General features: G+C 41.6%; 1 protein-coding gene across 11 annotated transcripts in view; it reads left to right on the forward strand.

Moving 5' to 3' along the window:
• Positions 1-26,114, forward strand: part of CHRM2 (cholinergic receptor muscarinic 2) — a 242,997-nt gene that overhangs the window by 42,189 nt on the left and 174,694 nt on the right. The window contains exon 3 of one of the 11 annotated variants that reach the window (XR_012665955.1): positions 11,145-11,204. The exons of 9 other annotated variants lie outside the window; for them this stretch is intronic. The gene's annotated coding sequence lies outside the window, so the exon portion shown is untranslated. Of the gene's footprint in view, positions 1-562; positions 644-11,144; positions 11,205-26,114 lie in introns of those variants that run through there. One more of the 11 variants, XM_075122858.1, reaches the window with a different exon arrangement.

Here is a 26,114-nt window from a genome sequence, read left to right on the forward strand (position 1 = left end):
GACAGGATTCAGCTTGGTCCAGATTCTCAAAGGTATCTGGGCTCCTAACTTCCATTGATGTCAGTGGAAGTTAGGAGCCTAAGTATCTTTGTGGGTCTGTGTGTTTGCTTTAAACTACCATGAGCCTGTGCATGAAAGCCAGGTTCTTTGTTGCTTAGGAGGTCATTTGATCCTGCTGTTTATATTCATTAGTTGCCTCTTCTCTGCCATCATAATCATCTCCACTGCAACAAATGATAAGGTCATAAACTGGGCGGTGGTAACTTCAGGTTGAGGAAGTAGCATATATGTTTAGCACATATATGCCTCTCCCCCCTCTGATCCCACAAATCTCCACAACTATGCCAACCTTTAGCATTTTGTCTTTGGGCAACTACCCACAACAATACAATGCAAGAAAAGAGAAATAGCAAAGCTATTTAATTTAGAAATGAGAATTTTCTCCAGATAGCCTATTTGGAAGAACTTTGTGAGGTGTCTCCAGGAGAGAATACTCTAAAATGCAGAAACAATTATTTATTGGCATGGATTAGCCAGCTCACCTTAATTTTTATATTTTCAGCTTCTGGAAATGATCTTGTCATGACCATCTCTGAACAAATCTCTGCAATGCAAAATGAGTATAACCGAGAGCAACTAACTGGTAGGCTCACACCTCTCCACGAGTGGAGAGTGTATGTACACCTCTGCACTGTCCTGGAAAAAGACAGTGCTTGAGTGCGACTTGGACTATACGTCCACACATGAATATAAGGGGGAGCGGGTACCTCCTTATGTTTCTATGTGAGCTATCTGAACCCTGTGGGAGTCAACTGGTGGTGTGAGTTCACTACAGCTGGACAGGAATCTTCTGACAAAACTTTTTCTCACTGGAAGTCAATATGTTGCAACCCAAACTACCTGTGAGAGAGAGAGAGTTGCTTTAGCTGAGTCGTACAATACAAAACATTTGATTTTTCCCCCACAATTGTCAAAGTTGTTTCAGCATTTTTGAAACAGTTTCTAGTTTCAATTCAAAATGACTTTGTTTCAACATTTTATTTAACTTATATAAAGGAAGGTGAAAATTGGAATGAAACATTTTGATAAATGTGACCCAAACTTTGTTAGCTGCTCATGTTAGATGCTCACCTTCTTGCAAAAAAATAAAACCCCTACACCATATAGAGCAGCTTACAACACAAAAAGGGAGAAGAGCCAGGGATCCCATTAAGTCCACTAGGAGCCTCATTGTTACAAGTCCAAGGGGATGTGGGGCAGTAGAAGCCTAAAACAGACAGGTAGGCACTACTTCTAGTCATATATATGCATTAAGTTGTGGAATGATATAGGAAAAAACATGGCAGAAAACGAGTAGAAAAAGAGTCAAAGGAATGTGTGTGGAATGGAACCAATGGCAAAGAAAATGGCAAGTAATGGACTATTCTACGTGCTGGGGGTGAAGAGGAGCTCTCCCACCTCTTGGAGGTAGCGCTGTCTTCATAAGTTCATGGTTCGACACCATGGATCTCCAGGTGGGTCAAGATTATAGAGATACACCAACCTGGAGGACTCCATGCTGTTGAGCTGTTCACAACCAGCGGAAGCCAATGACTCCTTCTCAGCTACCTGGTCATTTTCTCTGTCCCCCACTGAAGCTCTTCTGATTAAGTCATTTCCATCCAAGTTGGTGGGTGTCATCCAGCTGGGAAATCAAAAACCCACCTCTGCAGACAAGAAGCAGCAAATCATCCACAACCTGAGGATACCTATGATATTAGTATAAGGAGAAAATCATGTTATTAGCCGAAGAAGATCTGTGCACTGTTGAATTTCTTACACCTTCCTCTGAATCATGTGGCTCTGGCCATTATCAGAGACCGAATCTAGATAGGCCAGTGGCCTGATCTGATGTGGCAGCTCTTATGTTCATATGAGGATAATGATGATAGCAAGAATAAGGTGATGCCCTTTGCAGTGCTGTTGAAATATGAGGTGGATGTGTCCTTCCAGGAATTAAACCAAACCTGATCTACAAATAGGGTCATATCTTGTGCATGAAAACAAACATTTATATAAACTAGATTCATACTGATTCCTGAGCTATTCACCTGGGCCTAACATCTCTAAGTGGGCAAAGGCATTTTGTACTACATATGGCTGGAAGATAAGAATAACTGTGGGGATGAAAACACTTGCTTAGTCCAGCAAGCCATGGGGCTGCTGTCTGCAGACTCATCGGCTTGCTGTGCCTGTGAGCACCTAGGCCCTCCAGGGAGGGTGAAGCAGGATCAGAGAGTATTGGTTTGAAGAATAGCCAATGGCAGAAGTGAGTTCATTGCTTAAAAGGTGTGTGTCCATTTACATTTCTGTTCTCCCTTACAGGAGGATTTCTGTTTTGGGGGATGGGGAGGGAGGAAGAGAAAATGGGAAGGGAAATAAACAAGAGCAAGTATCAAATGAAACAAGACATCCTTGTGCATGCTGCATCGAACCGTCATTTAAATATGGCTGGGCTGCCACTGACAAGCAATTTAAAGTGATGGATTTTTCACAGACTTCTGACTTTTTTTAAAAGGCTTTTCTACCTTCTCTTTTCTTTGGGGGAGAGAGAGAAATCTTTGTGTTGGGGGGGGGGAGGGGAATGACTCCCAAGACAAACAATGTATCTGTATTATACTGTATTGATTGTGAGTGGCCCTGCAATTACATAGAATTACAAGCACTCTTGCTCTCCACTTTGCTTGGGATGTTTTATGTGCTGTGAATTTGTGAAGGGCCTATAGCTCACTGGCCGTTTATTTTATTCTTTCCCCCGTGCCCTTAAAACGGCTTGTAATGGCTGGGGAGAGGAGTGGGTTGATAATCACAGAGAGTGGAGTCAGTGCATTACTCACTTTCGAGTGTGCCATTAGCATACTGCTGAGCTGACACAAGAGTAAGGAGAGCCCTCTCCAAAGCACTCTTCAGTAGCTGCACACACCAGACAGAGTGAGAATGTGCACAGGGTGGTGTTTCTTGCCAATGACCGTACGTGACAAAGGACATTTTTGGATTCCAAAGTGGCTAAAAGTCACTGAGACATTCAAAAGGCTTATTCCACTCATGCTAATCAGGAACTGGCATTTCCAACACATATTCCACACCACAAATATTGAAAAGGGCTTTGCAATGCAATGAGTTGGATGCTGCAGTGCAGTGGCTGCGAGGGCTGAGGCCGCAGGCGGGTGGTGGTGGTTGTTTTTTTGCAGTGCTCCATTTTTATTTCACAGTTGGTAAACAGTATTTCTTAATACTCATGCTTAAGTATCAAATGTAGTTTACTTTTGTACAATAGTTAGCCATTTTGTTAGGTCTGGCAGAGCACTCAGTTGCTGGGCATTTTCAAGAACAGTGCTCACACAGCATAGGCTAGTCACACTGCTTCACTGAAAGGGAGAACATTGGCCAGGACTCTAGGGTTGGTTTTGGAGGAGGGTGGTTTGTTTCCTCCCTGCTTCCAAAAATGGATACTTACTCCCTCAGGCTGCTTTGAAAAATCTCAGCTCTCATGTAACCTGTTTTTCTTATTTTTAGGTTTTATTTTCAGATTGCATTCAACGTTGTATTACAATCCAACAAGACAGTCGATTAGTCAGTATGTTGTACCTGTAGATTTAACTACAGCTGCTCTATGTCTGGTTGCAGAGGGCTTTTTTTTTTAATTAAAATTAAAAAATACATTTTGAGCCAACAAAAGGCTATTTTCATTGTTTATGGAATTTTACAGCATATAGATATTTGTTAGCAGGCTGAGTCATCCCAGCTGGTGCATTTAGCTTGTGCGATGTTCAGCACATGCTGCAACCAGCTAATGAAGTTGCTCATTTCAACCTGCCAATTTAATAAGGGCTGTAAATTCATCCTTTTGCTATTGGGTAGGGCTGGGCAATCCGTTGAACAAACCGCACTGAAAGTGGCCCATACAAAGGGTCAGAGTTTGGCCCAGCTTAACGCAGTGAGTTAGACACCCTTCTGCTCCTTCATGTTAGTGCTCCCCAACTTTCACAGAATGGGAATGGGGGCATTGTGAAAATGTCAGTGTGTCTCACCCCTTTGGAGATGGGCAGGCAGGGGGCAGAGAAGATTGGAGGGAGACGTGGCTCCGCCTCGCCCCATGCCGGCTAGCAGGGTGAAGGACTGTCATTAAGTTACATCCCCCCGTGGAAAGGGGGTAAGGAATTGGGACTCTGAGTGCTTCTTCTGTGGTGATACAACTACCACTTCTTTCCCCGGGCACCGAGCAAAGGCGACATCTAGTCCTGAATGACTCCTTTTATACTGAGTGTAGCTATAGCTGCATCGGTCCCAGGATATGAGCGAGACAAGCTGGCTGAGGTGATACCTTTTCTTATTGGACCAACTCCTGTTGGTGAGAGAACTCACTCACCTCCTCTCTCTATCTCTCTTCTTTTATTTTTATAATACAATCAGCCACGTGGTCAAGTCCCAGCCCTGGTTCTGGGGATTATCCTGGCTCTGTCTTGTCAGAGATTCCCCCCGCAGCATGCTGCTGTAGACCATTTCAACAGAGTGTGACTTTAGCAGTGGCTAACAACAAAGACTGAGAGGATTTAAAATGGAGGAGAGGCATGCAGTACTGCCAACTCCAAACGTTCAAAAATAAGTCAGGCCCCTGAAAGACACAAGATTGTTTTAAAAATCATGAGTTTTTTTTTTAAAAAATCATGAACTCGGGGTTCTTCTTATTTACCCCCTGGTGTTTGAGCCTTTAGAGTTCACATTTTCAAAGTTTCAGCTTTCATTTTATTTTAAGACTGCAGAGGAGACTGTCAGAATCACCTGATTCCAGGAGTTGGGGCTTTTAGAACAACACCCAGTATTACAAGACTTGTAATAAAATCATCAGAGTTGTCAGCACTGGATTTGGCTCTCCTTGATCTGTAGATCCTCTCTCTGATAGGTTATTGGTTTTGTTTTTAGAAAAACATAAATAATGGGGTGTTTTAGTGGTCTGTCCTCCATATCCTGAGCACTGAGTGTTCATATGTTCTCAAAGGAACTGGAGCTGTTGTGAAGTTGAAAATTCTGCTTGTAATTGAATATTATATTATCAGATAGGGAAGTTAATAAAGACAGACACAATAAATAATGGGACAGCTTTAAAAGGATTTACAGAACCCATTCCTTGGCTAGATTGTTACTCTCCCTTGCCTTGAAAAGGTATATGGAGAGAAGTAGCCTATCTTTTCTTTTGGCCCCTGTACAAAGACCAACCACAATTCTAGTTCCTGTTTCCTTCCACAAGGGCTGCTCCTTGCTAGTGCCTCTATGCATACGTCACTCCAAAGAGGGACAGGTAGGAAGAGGGAGGGGTTGTGACCGACTTCCCCCTCTGCATGAGCCAGCACATCTGCCCAGTTGTGCTCAAGGTGTGTGCTGCACCCCTGAAGGACTGTCCACAATGACTGTCATGCTCCTGTTCGGTTAGGGTGGAACCACACTGTTGTCCAATGCCAGGATGTAGCTAAATATGAAAGTTGAGCACTTAAAATATAGATGAAGTCTATGAAGTGTCCGTGAGAAAGCAGCACTTCTTTCTCTACAGTATACATGTGTCCTTGAGAGATTTCTGCTTCATTTACTGACCAAACAAAGTTTGTCTATTATTAGCAATGCAGAATTATTACAATCTACGAGAATGTACTGCATTCTATTCTGACATATGCACCATAAGCAAAATTGTCTGCAAAGTCCTAATCACAGCATTATTATTACTGGGGGTGATGTAAAAGCCTGGAGGAACATAACTCAGGTTTAGACACCAGGCTGGACCAGCAGGTAGCGAGATCATTTTTTGACTTTCACACTGAGCAAATATGATATAGAAATCAATGCAAGATAGCAAACTTGGAACAGAATCCCAGATAGGTCACTTTTACAGTCACTTTTGTGGTTACCACCCCGCTCTAAGTTAGGCAACAAACTGGTATTAAACTACTCTGTTTCCAGAAGAAACTTACCCGCATCTCATTTCTGCTCACTTTGAGTTCTGCCCTGCATACCTAATGGAGGGGGAGAAAAAACACCTTTGGGCTAAATCTTCACTAATCAGAGGACTGAGGATTTGTGTCTAAAAATTGTCCAAACAGTCCCATGTACTTCAGCAACAATTGCTAATGCAAAAGAAAATAATCATAATAAATACTGACCTATTTCCAGCAAAAAGGTGTGATGGTGTCTCCCACTTGTGGCTGAAACCTCCACAGCTGGAATCCTGTTCAGAGTAGTAGCTCACTCCTATTAAGCAGCAGGAGTGGGAAGGTAATGTCTAAGGAGCATCTTGGCCATATCTTGTACCTCCCCCCTCTCAAAACACAGTGGATGTTTATTTTAACTTGAAAGTGTTGCCTCCCCATAATCCTCAACATAATTTTTATGATGAAATATGAAGCGAGAGGGGGCTGGACAGAGTGACTCAGGGACAGAGCTCTATTAATGTATTGCCGCTGGACAGACAGCTGTTGCTAATGACCCAGCTGAGCTACCAACAGCCCAGGCTGGGAAGTCCATCATGATGTTGCTCCTGACCGTTCCAAGGGTGGGATAAAGCTGATGACACCCTCCTCATTGTGTTGCCCTTGCTCTCAGCCTTCCTGTAAAACTTCAGAAGCCCATGGGGCATGCCAGTTTACTAGCCCTCTGTGTGCCCAGATCATTGCTCTGCAGCCTGGAGCACTGTGATGTGGGGGAATGGCAGCAGGTTGGTGAAAAGAGGCATGCATCTGCTTTCATGCCTCTTTCTTAGGCTGTCATTTCTAATGAATTTTCCCTACAAGCAGCACCAGGGCTCCTTGCTCCAGAAAGTGATGGATTTTGATATGAGTGGAGAAGAAAGTGATCCAGGCTTTCCCAAAGGTACACCTAGTTCCTGCAGTATACAGAGGTGTGCTTATTGACTGGCAAGATGTATGAAGCTGCCCTGTTGGGCTTTGTATAAAGGGAGCTCTGTGTGAGTATGTATGATGGGTTGCCCCTGTTTGCAGATTGTCATGGGGAGAGATGCTCTGTCGGATGTGAGTACCTGCCGGTGGTGGCCTATTTGGTGACTGGGTGCTTTGTTCTGTATGGAGGAAGAGGGTGATTGATTGGTGTGGCAGGGGAGGAGGCACTTGATTGGCATGTTAGTAAGAGGCAGAGGTGCTATCTTTACTGTATTGATGTGGGGAAGGTGTTCTGTTAGCATATAGCCATGGAGAGGGGTTGCTCTCTTGGTGTGCAGGATGCATGTGTCGGCGTGTACTCTTGGTATATGGGGTTGGAAGTGGTTACTCTGCTGAGGCTCCATCTTGCCCCACCAAAGCCAATGAGAGTTTTGCTGCTAATGGAAGCTTTCTCATACCCTTGGTGAGCAGCGTGTGTCTGTGTAGACAGCACCTTGTTAAAATATTAGCAAGCATTGCAAACAATCTCTCCTCTTGAAAGAGAGAATGGCATGATAAGATCTGAGGTCTGGAACCTGGAACCTATGCTAAGTCCTTGAATTGCATTTGCTAAAGCACTTAGTGGCATCAGATGGAGCAAAATTGTTTCCCTGGGTTACTTTTTAGCAAAGACATTCTGTAGACTACCAGTTCCACTTCTTTCCTATTTATGTGCACAGCAGTGGAACCCAAAGGGGCCAATCAGAGCTTCATGCTGCTGGGTGCTGTACAAACACACAGGGAGTCTCAGTGCGAGCCCCAAAGAACTTAATTCAGTTGACTTTAAATCTCCAGAAAAAAAATGATTTCCAGAAAAAAGCATGTACCTTATGCTACACTCCTAGGGCCAGCCCACAATAATCTCAGCCGCCCCCATAACTTAATGAGCCCATTAACTGTGAGTGCCTTATCTGTGGGCTAGAACTCTTGGTAGACTTTTTTTGTTGCTAATCACTTATGCTTGCTCCAGGAGATACGGTTAAAGGACCAGCTTCCTCCAACATAATGTAATTTGATTTTTACATACTAACAGCTACATTTGTATACAAATAATAACTTCCCTTGAACCAAACAATGTTTTCTAACAGTGGAAAACATCTTCCTTCATTAAAGAAGTTTTCATAAACATTTTATTTCAGCAGCATATTTGATTTTCAGTATATTCACCCATGAACAGGACTCCTGAGAATGGGGTTCTGATTTACAACTTTTTTCCTGATGATCACAGGCAAGAAATTTGCTCCCCTCGAAAGCCATGGATTTAATAGAGTGCAATGAAAATGGGCCAACTGGCTTTACAGTTGTACTTCTATTTATCCTTAATTACTCCTAAATCACGTGAAACTTGCCTCAGATGCAAATACCCCAAACGGTGTTTTAGTTATGTGATGTTTAGATTTGCTACAGTTTAAAATATTACAGAAATATTATATATCGTGAACATGCTTTCTCTTGAGAGCTCTAGCATAGTAGAGTTTTCCATGTTAACAAACCAGATAGATTTAAATCTACAGTATAGTTAGACCTTCCTGTTAGAGATATAGATACCTATATCTAGATATAGATCTGCAAAGGTTACAGTTAGCAGTGGAAATTCAAAGTAGTAATTAATAGCAGGGGAAAAGCTAAACATTTTTTTTTGGGGGGGAGGGAGGGAAGAGGGGAGAGAAAGAGTGTGTGTGTGTTTTCTCTCTCTGTATCTATACACCAAGTTACCTCACAGCTTTTCCCCTGCTATTAATGATTATTTTGAAGTTCTAATGTTAACTGTAACCTTTGCAAAATAAACATATATATGAATTTTATGCCCATCTGAATATAATTTTAGAAGCTCTGCCACTAAAGTGTTGAACCTTAATGAGAAAACTACTAGAGGATTTTGCTTTTCTTTGAGGATACCCCTTTGTAATGTCTTTACAAACGTTTGGACTTGGATTCTATAGTGCCATACAATTATTTCTTTTTATTCTTTGATTTGCTTAATTTTTCATATGTCACCATGTAATCATGATAAAAATGTTAAGTATAACCCAGTAAAACCCCCCCAAATTGTGTATGCAATGATGCATTTGTATTTTATCCTAATAAGGACATTTCCAAGCTTTGGTTTTTAGTTCAGTGTGACCTGGTTTCAAAAGCTTCCATAGAAAAAGTTTAATACACAGATGCCTGTGTTTTTATTTTTAGGTAGTACCTAATGATAGATGACATTAAGAGTGAGATCACATTATGCTAAAATACATTATGCCTTTAAAAGACGTAGGACCAGATTCTTGGCTGTTATAAATCGGGGCAGCTCCTTTGAAGACGATGGAACAATACTAATTCAGACTAGTAGAGAAGCTGCCCCATAATACTTCCTGGGCACTAGGGGTGGAGGAAGCACTGTGCAGAATGGCTCTTTCTACATCTACAAAAGTGATTTACCAGCCACTTTTAAAAAAGTTTAACATCTATGCTAGCATGCATTGACTTGGGGCCACAGCCCTCCCATGCCCAACACAGAAACACCTAGTCTTGTCTTATACCACGCCCTTCACCATGGTATCAGAGTGCCTTAGTGCTACTAAGGACTTCACATACCACTAGTGGGTTCCTCCTTCTGGGCCCTTTCCAGCACTAGGAAGCAGGTTATACCTGCTCTTGGCACAGGTGTACTAGAGTGCTACCCTTAGTGTGCGCCCATGGAAACACGATGTGTTTTAGCCCTATACGTACTATGGAATAGTATTGCTGTTTCATGCACGGATATCCTTTTGATGTACTAAGACTTTGTGTTAATTTGCTAGCCGTACTTAAGAAAGCTAGATAAATACAATGAAATGAATTATGGAATTATAGAGCTCAGAGGTAGAAAAAGACTTATTAGGCCATCTAGCAGTACACTGTTCTTCTACCCCCTCATTGTTCCCCATAATATGTTTCTTAGTCCTTCTCCAGCCTGACTTTAAATGCCTATGATCATTGTGTCTCCACCTCTTCCCTTAGAGAAGGCAATTTCACTGTGATTTCCTGATATTCAATCTCGTTTTTCCTTTTTCTTAATTTCATCCCATTCTCCCTTCTGATTATACGACCTTGTGCCATGCTGTAAAGTTCCTTTTCTTCCAGGATGTTGACATGAATCAAATGTTATATCCTTCCATCCCTTCCCTTTTGTCATTGTCATATCTAGCTCTTTTTATTCTCTTCTTTGAACCTTCTGTAATTTGTTTACATCTTTCTGGTAATGAGGTGCCCAGAACTGAATTCAGTACTCCATGTGCATACTCAGCAGAATTGTTATAGAGAGAGTGGCTAGTACCTCTCTCCACCATGACACAGTGCTTCTCACTATGCTGTCCAAAATCGTATTGCTCTTTTACATTGCTATATAGCACTGCTAAAGCCCATGCAATTAATGTCTACTATAACCCAAAGTATCTTTCCACATTATTTTTTCCTCCCTCCTATTGAATATTTGTTTGACTATTCTCCCAAACTTGCTAATTGAAACATTTTCTTTTCTGTTCATGTTTCAAACCTTTCTAAGGACCTGATTCATGAAAGCATCTCTTCTCAAGAAAGCTCTTAAGTACATGTTTAACCATAGGCATGTGCCTATGTTCCGTTGAAGTCAATGGGGATTTAAGTAGATACTTAAAGTTAAGCATGTGCTTAAATGCTCCCCTGAATAGGGATAGACTTAAATACATACTTAAGTGCTTTCCTGAATCAGTGTCCATGTCCATATGTATTATTTCTCCATCTGCTCGGTTGGTTGGATTAATTCCAAATTTAGTATAATTTGTAAATTTCATTTACATGCTGAATGTTTTTTTCCAGGCCTTTAATGAATACGTTCTATAAAACAAACCTTCACAGCTCCCAGTGACACATCACTAGATGTCTCCCTCCAGATCTGGTACATTGCAGTTAAACATTATTCTTCGTTTGCAGTCCCATGGCTTTTTTCAATCCATGCGACAGACAATGCTCATATCCAAGCATTAATTGTGAGAGTAGCATTTCTTCAGACATCATATCAAATGCTTGAATAATACATATCTTAATTATGGAAAATCATTTGACAGTGTCTCATGGTGTGCTACTTGCAAAGTTAATTACAGTAGGTGTGGATATGGCACATGGTATGAATATGAAATGAACAAAACCTATCTTTTATTCATTTATTCTTTACAGCCTATGAATTTTGGAATGAGCCTCTTCTGTTTGTTATACATCCGAAGGTATGTTTCATAAAATTAGGTATGTTCATCTAAGACTCTTGGCTGAACTCCAGTTCAGAAATTTATTGTTAAAGCAGTACAGCCGCCTAGTTTCAGCAATGTCTTACACAGAATCCAAACAGATAAAAATTCAGCTCATCACAAAATGTGCAAAAAAATCAAAATGTTTCCAACTGTGTGGTGCTTTTGCAATGTGTTCTAATAGCGTCTCATTTCATTGTGAACAACCCTAAGCTATCTCTGAACCAAAGCTATGATAGTGATAAGCCAGTGCTCTCGGTCTGATTACAGTTGTCACCTTTAAAACCTTTATTTTCAGAACCAAGTACAACAACACAATGATGCCATAATGGTGCATCAGTGTGATGATGGTGTAATGTGTTTCAACAGTGTCATGTCACAGTGTATGTCCTCATGACATATGTGGGCTCATATCAGAGATAGAAAAACAATCTATTAGTAAGTCCTTCAAGGGCAGGATACTGTCTCCTGATAGAGTAAATATCTGATATTAAACTGATTTAGAAATTTTATTAAAGCTAATGTTAACATTATATAATACACAGTTTGAGGAAAGAGTGTCTGTACATCTGGGTGTAGTGCTTAGATTATCCACAAATACAAAGTTTGGTTTAAAAATCATAAGCTACATATAGTACATAATCTGAAATAACCCAAATGTAGGTGAATAAATTTAACAATACAGTTTAGATATTAGCATCCAAATATTTGGGTACATCACTCATGAAAAGTTATTCAGAGAGTTGGTTGTAGAAAGCAAATATAGGAATGAATATAGATTGTCCCTCAATGATTGAGAATTTAGGATAGGTTGTCCCTTAGAAAATACCAATCCATCGGGGAAGTATGTCTGTTACTTTCCCAACTTTGCTTCTCAACTTGATCTTAATCAAAAGGCTGAGAAGTGCTCCCAGACCTCATGCACTGAGTCATCTTTACACTCAGTAAGCAAGCTTTTTATGGTATTCTCTTTATCTGCATAGCTCCTGGATTTTTGTGCATGTCCTTCGAGATACAGAATCCATGGTGATCTGGTGAAAACAGAGGCAGGTGACAGCCCTGTCTTATTTACTTGGGCCCCTCCAACAGCAATTTTTCCCCCTTCTTTTTAACTAACAAAAAATTAAGGCAAAGAAAAAAAATCATTAGATCCTCTCCAACAGATTCAAACAGGCCAAACCTTTCTTCCTACACATGAAAAGAACAAAGAACTGCACTCATCCCAGACTGCTTCCAGCTATTGTGTAACTAGAAAGTGGACTCATTTCACAGTAGCAGCCGTGTTAGTCTGTATTCGCAAAAAGAAAAGGAGTACTTGTGGCACCTTAGAGACTAACCAATTTATTTGAGCATAAGCTTTCGTGAGCTACAGCTCACTTCATCGGATGCATTCAGTGGATTCAAAAGCCTTAAATACTGGGTAATTTGCCATCTACAGTCACTGACAAGTTGTCCAGGGAAAAGCCTTACTGTCTCTGAAAAGGCAGGAAAATATCTCCTTTTCCTTTCTAGTGCTTTCCCTTCCTTTCTTTCCTTCTTTTCTTGTGTCTCATCCTTCTCTTTCTCTCTTCCTGTTACTATGTTGCATATGTTGCCAGGTTGTTTTAGCTCTCGTATGCCATTGCTGAGGCTTCAGACTCTTGACAGGCAGGAGTACAAGTAGGGTGGTACCCTTCAGTATGTAATACTGGCAAGATATTTTTAGCGAGTACAGGGTACAGGAAAGACTTGATGCTAGCCCCCTTCCCCCCTCACCTCCGGAGGGATGGTGGGACTGCGCTCTGCTCCTTAAAGGATCAGCACATGGCTAGAGAGAGCATTCATTCTTTAAATGACTTTAACAGCACAATACATATGCTTTGTTTAAGTTTGTTAGCATATGTGTTGTGCTGTTACGTTGGTCAGGAGTCCTCAAGAGGGGAGAGGTGGGGGATGGAAGGTGTTTAAACAGTGTGTTTGATTCTGTTTCTCCCCATTGGTCTGGATTATCCATGACATCCATACTGCCTCACATCAAGTCCAAATCATTAGAGGAATGCCTCTGCTTGCACTGAGCAGAGGATGTTTGGATTCTGATGTCAGCCCAGTTCTGCAGCCTGACAGGAATTAGGTGTTGTCCACAGTGTACCTAGAATTCTTCTTTGCAGGCAAACTAGTCTAACATGAATTTTGTTAACTGGAACTGGAGCAGCAAAACAAAGAAAACAAATGCCTCATTTTCCAGCTTTGTGGGTGAGAGAACTATAAGTGAAGATTATACTGTCGGACACTGACGGCCTTAAACCAGCTGCTCAGGAATCTGTCAAGAACTTTGCTGAAAATATGTTCCTCTTCTTACATCTGATGAAGTGAGCTGTAGCTCACGAAAGCTCATGCTCAAATAAATTGGTTAGTCTCTAAGGTGCCACAAGTACTCCTTTTCTTCTTAGCAATGGCGCTAAGACTTATCACACATCTGCCCACCTTTATTCGAATGATGCTCCTTCTGATCTGACAGCTCAGGCATTGTCAGTTTCATCCAGAACAATTTACAAACTTGGAACCTAATCCTGTAAACCCTTAATCATTTGATCAATCCCACTGAAGACAATGGGACTCTTTGCATGACTATGGACCACTTTTGTGGACTGGTAAGAGTTTCAGGAGTCTGTTCCTATAAAGGAAGTTGAATCCCCCATTGAAATCCAATGTTTGGGTACAATACCATAAAGCAGTTTAGGGTACAGTTCTACTTAAAATTTGTCTTTTAATAGGTCATACATATGCTGAAATGGATCCTCACCCAACTCCCATATTCCATAAAAACAGACTGAATACTACATATTTGGGGGGAAAGTGAATAGTTAAGCATGTTTGTTTGTTTATACAAAGGGGAGTGTCGGAAGGGATGGGGAGAGTGTGGGGGCCCCAGGCTGGGGGTGGGGTGAGGAGGAGTCAGATGGAGGGTAATGTAGGGAGATCACGTGCCCCCCACCTTGTGTCCCTCCCAGGAGTGCAGTACCGGCAAGAAATGATTTCTACTTGCAACACTGTTGACAGGGTTGGAGTGGATGCTCCCAGTGAATGTATTTGAAATAGCTAATGGTGGATAATTTAAAGTTTCTCTATCTGTAACAGGGGATAATAACACTAAAATCCCACTCCTGCAAGCTGCTCCATGCAGGTGGACCCATACGCTCTTTCAAAGTAGTTGACAGGATAGGATTAGCTACTTCATTGGAACGTGATGAGGTTTAATTAGTATATTACAGTCCTCTGAAGATGTAAAGTGTTGTATGACTGCTGAATACAGTAACACCCCTAACTAGAAAGCCTTTATTAGAACCTGCCTTGTTTTTTTGAAGGCTTTCCAAGGAGAATGCTATTGTGCTGTAAGTGGGTTTGTATTCATTAGGTAGCTAGCAGGACCATTGGTCCACTAGAATAAGTACTGTGGTAAAGGAGTTCAAGTCCCTGAAGAATGCCTGATCGGGACATGTCATTTATCTCTGTGAAAGATGACTATCTCAGACAGGCATTGATTGTCTTCTAACGTGTAAGATAACCAATTTTTTTTAAATGTTTCCTTTTAAAATGTAAAGGTCATTCCGTGCTGGTAAAAAAGTATCAGGCTGATAGATGGGGGGAATGAGGGTCTGTGTTTGCCCCCACACTATGGACACTCAGCAGACAACATCCAGGCCATGGTTAGTAGCAGTGAAAGCTTCCCGAGACTGCAGCACCCACATGCTTCAGACCTGAATTTGAAGGCCTGCCACTCAGCACAATGGGGTAATTCAGCCTCTATACCCATTCAAGTAATCTATTGTACCTGTCACAAGGAGGCCAGCTGTTCTGGGGCTGCTTACCTACTAGACCCATACTTCCCTGACAGCCCTGGGATGGATCATTATACTGCTCCTCTTTCATTCACTCTCTCCCTTCAGATCTCTTTGCCCAAGAGGATGCAAGTGTATTCATTAGTTATGCTGAATGTCCTCCCCATCGGAACCCAGACAACCTGTCTTTCAGCACAGGCTGAAGGACAGCCTTCCTCGGAGTCCTAATCACATATACATTTATCAGGGAAAGAGGCTTTAAATTGAGTTGCCACCTAGATGAGAAACTTCTTTATGGTTTCGGAGAGATCACTGGAAACTTACTGCAACATGTTCAAAAGGAGCCTCTAATTTTGGGTGCCTGAGCATTTAGGTGATCAACAAATGGCATCTAATTGTCTCAAATTAGGCATCCCAAATCAGAGGCCCCTTTTAAACAAATTGGCCTTGCTGCATGACACTGTTTGGGGGGAGGGGAGTACTCTCGAGGGGAAGGGGGATTAGAGGACAGACTTGACCTGAATGGTTAGGGACTGTAACCTGTCTCTCCTAGGTTTTGAACTGTCTGGTAGCAAATGTGTATTTATTATTAACACAAGCATATTGGTCAAGTTTTAAAAAATACCTAAGTAACTAAAAAGCCCAAATCCCATTTACTTTTATTTGGATTTAGGCTCTTAAGTAACTCAGGTGCATTTGACAATGTTATCCATTGTTCCTAAAGGATGCTGAAGCCAAGCCTTAAACTTGAACTTTATGAATGGGTATAGAGCTGAAAATACAATATATGTATATAGTGTATGTTAAAGTTGCTTGGCCAAATTCGGTGATGACTCTTCATGCAATAGTACTCAGTTTAATAGATCACATCAGCTGCAAATAAACCCAGAACTCGTTCAAAAAAGTTCCCCTTTAAAATAGTTCACTAGGGGATATATTGGGTCTTATGCAGGTCTCATAAACTTCTCTGGTTGACACATAAGCATTTCCAGCAATACCAGTCTGAGTCTCAAATTAAGTTCTTAATTCTCTGAAGCCACATCAGTACAAAACATAGCTCATCTTGGTCAAATTCCCAACTTCTGAAGAGTTTCCCCAGTTCCCTATCCTCAGCAGACAATCTTTTCTGCCCTCCTTCTCAAGGCTGCACTGAGGATAAATTCATTAATGGTTGTGAGGTACTCAAATACTAGTTTAATGGAGGCCACATAAAAGCATAACTAGATATAGTCCTGGTCTGTGTTTTGCATCTTCCAATTCTCTGTTTCTTCAAGTTGCTGAATCTTGCTGTCCTAGAATCCCCCTGTTTCAAAATCCTAAAATTCTAGAATCCTTCACATCTAGAATTTTGTTTTAGAATCTTGCAATATCTCTGTTCCAAACCCTAATCACTTTAAGCCAATTCCATCAGGATGAAAATAAAGGGAAACAAAATTGATTATTCTAATCAGCTATGGAACAGTCCTCTTTCTAGTCTGCTTCTTGGGTCACACTGTTTTTTCCCCTGGCACTTGAGTCCATATTATCTTACCAGTTTGTTGACAGGCAGCATGTAGAGATTCACTAGGACTGTGAAGAAAATTGCTTCTACAGTACAATCTTTAAAACTGAAAGAAAGAGAACAAAAAAAGCAAGCCTTTTAAAGCTAATATAACCATATACAGTTGCTAAACCATGGTATAATTACCATCACAAAAATTACATTTTCTCTGCACTAAAGCAAAACTAGGGTAACATTTTTTTAAAGCACCTAAATTACTTAGGAGCCTAAGCCTCATTTACAAAGGTAACTTAGCACTTAGGAACCTAAATCCCATTGACTTTCAATGAGACTTAGGCTCCTAAGTGCATAAATCACTTTTGAAAACGGGACGTAACCTCCCAAGTCACATAGATGCTTTTGAAAATTTTACCTCATATCCCTGATGCTCATGGAAAAATGAAACCCAAATCCTACTTTTGGTGGCTTACCTAATCTGCAACTTGCAATAGGAAACTGGAGTTGATGGGCCACATTCTGCCCATGGTCTGTGGTACTGAGGAGGGTGGCAATGTTGCAAGGTGCAGTACCATTTAGTGTAATTGAAAGGTGTACATTTGCACCCCAACTTCCAGAACTTTCATAGTATCTTTGTTACAGACCTCCAACTTCAGTTCCAGAACCCTAAAGAGAGACCTGGGTTCTGCATTTGCAGTAACAAAAAAACAACACCACATACGTTGTTGCTTCAACCTCCTTCCTTCCAGATATAGGACACTGGAACAGCAGGTGGGGTACATGAAAGAAAAAATACTCTTTTGATTGGTTTTTTTTTTTATAGACAATCAACACACATCTCTTCTGAATTTTAATATTGCAAAAAGCCATACTGCTAAATGATACATTCCTATATTATTTAATAGGATTTAGTGGTACAGCAGAAAGTATTAATGGCATTCCATCTTAAATTACCATAAGCTTTTTTCCTTGTACTGTAACTTTTGAAATTACCTCTTTCTGTCACAAATATGCCAGATCCCCATGTTTAAGAGGAGTCGTCCCTATTCTCTTCCAACAAGCTGGTGCACAGGGGCTTTGTAAGTTCCATTAAAAATGGCAGCATTACTACAGAGTATCCTAATAGTGCTGCGCTTTCACAGGTTACTAATAACTACGTGCCTCAGAAAAACTACAGTTACATGCCTACACAACTGAGGATGAAGGGCCAGATCCATTGATTTTCCCGTTTGTAATGGGAATTTCTCAGTGGCGTTATGCCAGAATTTGGCCCCAAATCAGGCCAGAGGGACTAGGAAAAGATCCAAGTGGAAGATACCTGACTTTTCTTGCATTTACTGCATGACTGGGAAAAGAGGAGGCTAGCAGACCTGATCTTATCATTTACCCATAGTCAGTCACACAGAGATCTAACCATTTAAAAAAAAATAATTTATTTCCCCAGCAAAGATCAGTTTATATTCTTCATTTTGCATTTTTTCAATGGACTTTTTTTTCCCCTTTGCATTTTATATAGTCTTGCAGCTGAGCTTGCCTGAGGCACATGGCAGGTGTGAAAGTGCTGGTTACTTCCATGTCATTTTGCCCTTTAAGTCCATATTGTACCTGTAGGTGACACCTCATCTGAGTCAAAAACCCAGCCTCATTCTTAACTCACAAGCAGCAACCAGGTTGTCACTCACATCACATTTACTTGCCTCGAGCTGAAGAAAAAAGTAATGTTCTCTTCTGAAAGAATCTTACAGTACCTTTGCCAAATATAAATTAGCTAGGGCAATCATCTTTGGTTTCCTTAAACAAATTAGGCTTTTAATATCAGGTTAGGGTATACAAAGTAAATACAGGGAAAATAAACTTAATTAGGTCTTTAATCACACAACTTTTCCTGTGAAAAGGGTCTGTGACCTGGAACATTGAGCTCCATTATGATACAGTAAAATGCATATTGACTCTTGGAGCATGGCTGAAAGCTGCCTTCTCTCAAACCACGTGGATGTGTTTTGTAATTCACTGGGGAGGAAATGTCTCACTGTGCCCAGAGCTTGGGTTAGCTGCAGCCACATTTTCTTTGAAGATTTTTGGAAATACACAAAGAGGCAAAGCGATATTTGGATTCTTGCTTTGTTAAAATGCAATCTGTCCTGATATGGCTGTTTCTTTAGCGATGTGGTCTCCATTTTTACACAGATACTACTCTGTCATGTAAGAAGTGTAAAGGCTTCTTCTGCACAGGGGTGAATTTTACCCTAAAATAGGCTCATTTCATACAAGGGCCACATTCTGAAACCTGGTTACAGCCCTTTGTACCACACAGATGACATAAAGGAGAATCATCCACCTGTAAATCACCAGCAGAGAATTCCCGTCATAGGGCAACTCTCAGCTGGCACATCTGTGACTGTGCCAGACCGTGAGCCTCTACCACCACCCCTGATACTGGGGACAAGTTGGGGCAAAAGTGAGTGAGGCAAAGTTATGCTATGTTGCGCCAGTCCTCTACTGGCATATGCTCCATTAAGCAGAGCTCTGCTTCAGTAGAGAATCTACACTAGGGTCTTTGACTGTCAGACATTTCTTTTTCCTCTACTGGTAGATCAACTAGTTCCTGGATTCTTTCTTTCTTTTAATAATTCTCCTGGGTGATCATTGTGAGAGTTTTTAAGACATGGCCCTTAGGAATTGTTTTGCCAATTTGGGGCAAACAGGCCTCTTAAACTGCCCTGTCTGAATTCTCATTAGCTTTTTCTTCCAAGCCTCTGTGTTATGTATGTGACTGGTTCGATCACAGAAACCCCTTTGGGACTGCCCCCTGATGTGCTGAGACTACCTCTGAGCCCATTTTCCCTGCCAGCTTGGGACTTCAGTGCCGTCTTGTTGAGCCAGACATGCTAGCCTGCTGCAAACACAGACCCAGGTCTGAATCACGTCCCCCAAAAGCTGCAGAGTTAACTGAAAAACAGCTTAGAAAGTGCTCTTGTCCCAATGAGATCCAAACCACAAATAAGTCCATTTTACTCTGTATAAACTCATAAATTGTCCGCCCTCTGTAACACTGATAGAGAGCTATGCACAGCTGTTTGCTCCCCCAGGTATTAGTCACTAATTCTGCATTCAATAATAAGCAAAAAGTGATTTTATTAACTATAAAAAGTAGGATTTAAGTGGTTCCAAGTAATAACAGACAGAACAAAGTAAGTTACCAAGAAAAATAAAACAAAACCACACAAGTCTAAGCCCAATACAGTAGGAAACTGAATGCAGGTAAATCTCACCCTCGGAGATGTTCCAATAAGCTTTTTTCACAGACTAGACTCCTTCCTAGTCTGGGTCCAGCAATTACTCACACCCCCTAGTTACTGTCCTTTGTTCTAGTTTCGTTCAGGCATCTCTTTGGGGTGGAGAGGCCATCTCTTAAGCCAGCTGAAGACAAAATGGAGGGGTTTCCAGGGCCTTTTATATTCTTTCTCTTGTGGGCAGAAACCCCTTTGTTCTCCTGTGCAAAGTCACAGCAACAAGATGGACTTTGTAGCCACCTGGGCAAGTCACATGTCTATGAATGATTCAGCTTTTTGCAGGCCAACACCATCGTTTACATGTTAGTTTGAACGTTCCCAGGAAAGCTCAGATGTGGACTGGCGTCTCCCAAAGTCCATTGTCAGTTAAATGTTTCTTGATTGGGCACTTATTGAGAATAGTCCTTTCTCAAGAAGCTGACCAAATGCTTCACTGAGGCTACTTAGAATCAAACACATTGAGATACAAATACATAGCCAATATTCATAACTTCAAATACAAAAATGATACACACATACAGACAGCGTAATCATAACCAGCAAACTACAACTTTTCCATAGACACCCCACTTGACCACCTCTATACAAAACCTGGTGCAACCATAGGACCTTGGTTGCAACGATGATCTATACGGTCACAGTTCATGTCAATAACGTCACAATGTACATTATGTATAATGGTGCTCAACAATATCAAGACATTAATCTTCATGATACAAATACAAACCCAGGAGCATAGACAGAGAATCTCATTTAAGACATTAGTTATAACAGAAAGGGAAAGGCTTGGTCATGGTTTCATACACCAAATCCATGTGGATTTTTCTTCTAGAAGTTCTTTGTATTTTGGAAACAATATTTTAAAGTATTTTTGAAAAAATTGCACATGGGTTTCAAAAAATCATTTTCCCCCAGAATGGATCAGCATTTTCCTGGAACCCCCCAAATTTTGTTTTAAAACAAAACAATTTAAAAAAAAACAACCCTCTCAATGATCCCGAAAGGGAAGTGTCTCAGAAATGGTCTGTGAATTGGGTGGCATGTGCCTGAGGTGTAGCAATGCTCTGGGTCATCTTTGCCCCCTTCCCACTTCCTCATGTGCCTGCGCCCTTCATCTGTCACCAACATTCTGAAGAGTATCATTTACTGGCTTTGCATTGCTTCCTGATGCATTAGAGAAGCTACTGTATCTGTCAGATACACAGAAACATAATTAATGGAATTATATTTATTAAACAGGATAAGCTCAGAAAACTAGGACATGCTGCCCAATGACACAGATCTAAAGAATTCCTTATTGTGTCTCCTTGGCAAGCCGGATTTGAGTGTGAGAGCAAACTACTGTCTCAAAATTAAGTTCCAGATTTGCTGTAGATGGTGTGGGTGGCGTGGAGGTTTCATTTGAAATGGGCTGCCTAGGACTTCTGAACCACTCTGATGTCTTGAAATATTGGAGGTATCTTTTTTTTTTTAACTTCATAACCTGCCTCTCAACCAGTGTTTGGCACCATATTGAACTTTGTCACCCTAAGGAGTCCTGTCAGCTTCTCCATTCATAGCAACATTATACTTCTGAGAGTGATGTGACATCATCTAGTAATCTGGTTAGCCATATACAGTGACATCATTAGGCTAGTTTCACAAAAGGATTTAGGCACTTAGCTGCCACTTTAGGCACCTAAATCCCAGAATTAGGCCCCATCGGGATTCACAAAATGCCCGCTCAGAACCCTACTGGCAAATAAACTCGGTTGGCACCTATTTTTTTGCAGTAAAATGTCCCTAGGCACCTCTGTTTTCGCCTCCGTGATGCTCGCTGCTGCTTGGCTGTAGACATCTGGATGCCTAAGCCTCAGTGTGATGCGTGAACCCAGGAAGATAGGCACTCCTTTGCCTAACTCACCTGCAGGACCCAATTTGGGAAGCATGCTCAGAGCTCACCTACTGGATTGGGCCCCAAAGGTGACTGAGAAATGCGAGGAAGGAGGAGGAGGACCTAACATCCAAAGGGGGTTTGCAGTTGAGAATCCTAAGAGGCAACAGATACCTCCCTGCAGCCTGGTCTTAAGCATTTAACTCATTGAGAAGAGAGGAGTTTAGCACACACCCCTCTCCTTGGCATTTCTAATTCACTCGCTACCTTAGGTGAGGAGCCACCTAGCATGCTGGCCTTTGGGAATCCCATTCTGAGGTGCCTACCTCTCCCCTTCATTGTATGGAGAGCCTACGTGCCCAGCTTAGGCTTTGCGAATCCCAGTGATTTTCTAAGTGCCTATGTTTCTTTGTGAATCTTGCCCATTTGGTCCTAAGAAATGCTACGGCCCCCACCGAGTAGCTCAACACTTAGCTTCCCTGGTGGTCAGTGTCATAAGTGAAAAGTATTATTGTCGTATTATCTAGAACCTTTCAACTGGATACCTCAAAGCCTTTTGCAAATAAAGTAATTGTACAAGTATCCTTTGGAATGAATACTTTACACAAGAGATGCTATGCTGTGATCACACACCTCAATTCCTTTCATGCTAAATTTACCATCACACTTTCCACTATTTAAAATTTTAATCTTCTGATGAAATATACACTGAAGAGACACCTGGCTCCCAATCTCCTGCTCTGATTTCAGCATTGTTATTTTTCAAGGAGTTGGGGACAGAGGTAAATGTCTGTGCAATGCGTGCCTGTTATAGTAGATCTATTCATCTGGACTGTTGAAATTTGTCCTTGACCCATGCCTCTTATTGTGGCATATGCAATGAGCAAGTTCCATTCAAACCACAGTAACCCACAGCACAGCTGCACCCTCCATTCCACCTCACCTAATTAATATGAGCGGCTGTCACATTGTCTTCTTTGCTGCTGGACTCCTCCACTCTGTTACTTCTCGCAACCTCTCTGCTTCTTACCAAGGGATGAGAACTCAGCAGGCATACCCAGTGAATGAGGCACATAGCTTGTACAGATGTTTGACAGATCACTCAGCTACAGAGCACATCCACAAGGGGACCACTGCAGAAAGTGACACCTTCTTCACAGGAAGAATCTATCACCTACTCCTCTTTGCCTGGAGCACTGTTGAGGTTGGTTTGTTCCTTACAGATGTGAATATCAGTGTTGGCCAGAGGTGTCAGTGCATTATTTCTGTGTGTGTGTGATATCTATGAAATCCTTTCTGGGAGATGAGAATACGCTAGACAATCTTTCCAAGGACCAGTACTGTCTGGGGAAATGACAATAGCCCTTCATGACTGAGTTTGAACTTCTTGAGCATTCGGAATGAAAGCCACTTGGTTCTGCTGATGGAAATTCTGAGCCCTCAAAGAGCCAAGCAGCAAGACCTCTTAACAGCTGGCAGAAAGCACAGCAGGGAATCTGTAGGTTATGCTGGCAGGCAGCCTTTCGTGACAAATCCATTGGGCTTTCATTTTGCAACTGAAAAATTGTGACAAAAAAGGTTAGGGGGATGCTGTGGCATCCCAAATTTGAAACCAGCACATTTTCATTGGCATTTTTTTTCCCTTCCATTATTGCAAGGTGCAGTACCATTTGGGCATCAGGACCAAAGGCATCACAGTATATTTCAAAGGATAACTATTGGAGAGGGTGTAGTGTGTACCAGTGAGTAGCTCTATGCCTGGAGGCCATATGGCATCACATTCATAATGTTCCTGAAGCCTTCTGGGGAGTGCAGGTTCTGAGGTCTTTCCTGAACCACACACCTCTCCTTGCATGACAATGCAACTGACTGACTCCCCTGCAGCTGTACCTGACAGTGGGTTTCAGTCAAACAGCATCTTGATGCATGCACATCAATTTTCCCCTCTCCCCACATCAGCCATTTTTTCTCACAAACATTGTCAGGCTTGAACACTCCTGTTAGGCTGCTGACCTGCTCTGTTCAATGACTGGCCCTGCCCTCTACTTAAATCCGTCTCACAGGCTCATCTTCAAAACAGCCAGCTAACTCTCTGCTCTGAAGTCTCTGAAACAGTATTCCTCTTATGTGGACCACCTGTCTTCTGGGCCAAGTCTTCTACCACAAACAGCTCTCCTCTAGATCTGGACAACACCGGTTGTTGAGGCAGGCTGTCCTACTGCTCTTTGCACTGCAGCACCTTCAAGGAACACAAACCCTTACACAACTGCAGGCTGCATTTAGTTGGAAGGTTATCCTACCTAGCAACATTGCTATAGAAAGTAGGAAGAGTTTGGCTTCTGCTGTTCTTGTGGAGTAGTAAATTTGCTGCTGCTTTGGCACTAAGAAAAGGGGAAGGAGTTTGGTAGCCTGAGCCCTCCTTTTGTTTATAAAAAACATGGTAGTAGTAATCTCCTCAGCCATCGCAAGATAACATGCTTTGCATTTTTGTGATCTCACCGGGCACACACTGCTGGCTGCTATTGTTTTGCTCAGAAATCACAATGCCTGGTTCAAGTGGGGTAATACAATATGGCAGTGGCTGTCAAACTTTTTCATAGTGTGGAAGAGAGGTATTGTTTTGTGGACCGACACTCTTTCTATCTATGGCTGCCCAGATTATCTTCCCTCATATTCACGATCACATACTAGCCCAATGGCAATTACAGCAATTGTGATTATGTAGGATAATATTATTTAGGGTTGCCAAACCCTCCAGGATTGACCTGGAGTCTCCAGGAATTAAGGATTAATCTTTACTTAAAGATTATGTCATGTGATGAAACCTCCTGGAATATGCCCAACCAAAATTGGCAACTCTAGTAATATTAGAAAAATATGGAATACAGCAGGAAACCAGGAGCAAACCTAGTATCATATGGTGAGGTAGCTATCAATGCACCAGTGGCATGTTCTTCATGGACCAGCAGTGGTCCACAGACCACAATGTGAGAAACCTCTGCAATCTGGCTTCTGACAAGGGGTTGCCAAACATTTTCCATCAAAACCCTTTTTTTCCTCCAGAAAATTGGGTTTGGGACTAAATGAAAATGTTTAGGGAAAGTGTCTGCTTTCCTTGCAGATTTTTGATTTTTTTACCAGAATCCTGAAAGTGAGATTTTTTGTGTGTGTGTCAATTTTGACAACTGAAGGTTTTTTTTTTAAAAAGTCAAAAACTCCTGAAAATTGAAAAATGTTCAGGTTTGGGGCTTTTGGTTAGGAGCTGGCATTTTCCACTGAAAAGAATAATTTGTGCTCTAAGTTACATCTTGGTCGAGGTTGGTCCTGTGAATCAGGAAGTTGTAACCAGCTCCCTGATGCACCCCCAGCTCTGGTGCAGAAGAAAATCTAGCCTTCAATCACGCTATGGGGGTGTGATTCCCAGCTTGAGGAGACATACCTGCACTAGATCTGATTGAACTAGCCCACTAAAAATAGTGTGTAGCTGTGAAGTCACAATGGAGCTACATCAATTTATACTAGCTGAGGATGTTGCCCTTGGAATCTTGAAACCCTCCCTTCCCATTTCCTATGCCTTCTGGGTCTCTGATCTGAAAAGCAGAGAGGCATGAGGTCCCCAAACAGAGAAGGTTATAGAATCATTGTGATGGATTCAAGCAGACAGAATGAGTGTTCATATTTCCACACAATGTCAGATCTGGACTCTCCAGGTTTATGGTGTGTTTAATAATATCACCTTCCACACTCCCCCGCCTGTCCTCACCTTGTTGCTTCCCATTAGATAGAGAAAAGTTAATGGCATTGCCAAGACAGTCTGTGGCTTCTTTTGCCTTACCCTGCTTTATTTTCAACAGACGTTTGCTATCCAAGTTTCACATACCTTTGAGCCCAAGGTTAAACTCTCCCCATTAAAATCATTGTGTGGCCACGAACTGAGTTACTTGAAAGTAATTGAAACTTTGAGGACATTGGGTTTGTATATGCAGGGGAATGCTAATGAGCTGCAGCAACTCTCCTTTCCACAACAAACAATTTCAAATAGATACTGGAGAAGGAATCCAGCAGAAGTTCTTCCTAATGGGGGGAAAGTTATATTTTGGATCAGTTTCAGGGTGGTAATTAATTAATAGACAATCCAATTTAGATAAAATTAGAAATTGCCTGAAAATTTACCTGAACCTAAACCTATCTTTTATTATAAGAATATCTAGTTCATATTTATATCTGTATATTTAACCTTTCTATGTGCATCCATGTATAGAAATACCAAAATAACACAAGAAAAAAATTATTCTCATCAGACTGTATCTCAGGCCATGCTGAAAGCAAGTAGCCTCTCTCTGCTTCTGATATTTCCAGTACTATGTCTACACTACCCCCTGGATCAACACTCCAGGGATTGATGCACCGAAGGTGATTT

Source organism: Caretta caretta, chromosome 1 (genome assembly GCF_965140235.1).
Source record: "Caretta caretta isolate rCarCar2 chromosome 1, rCarCar1.hap1, whole genome shotgun sequence".
Lineage (NCBI taxonomy): Eukaryota > Metazoa > Chordata > Testudines > Cheloniidae > Caretta > Caretta caretta.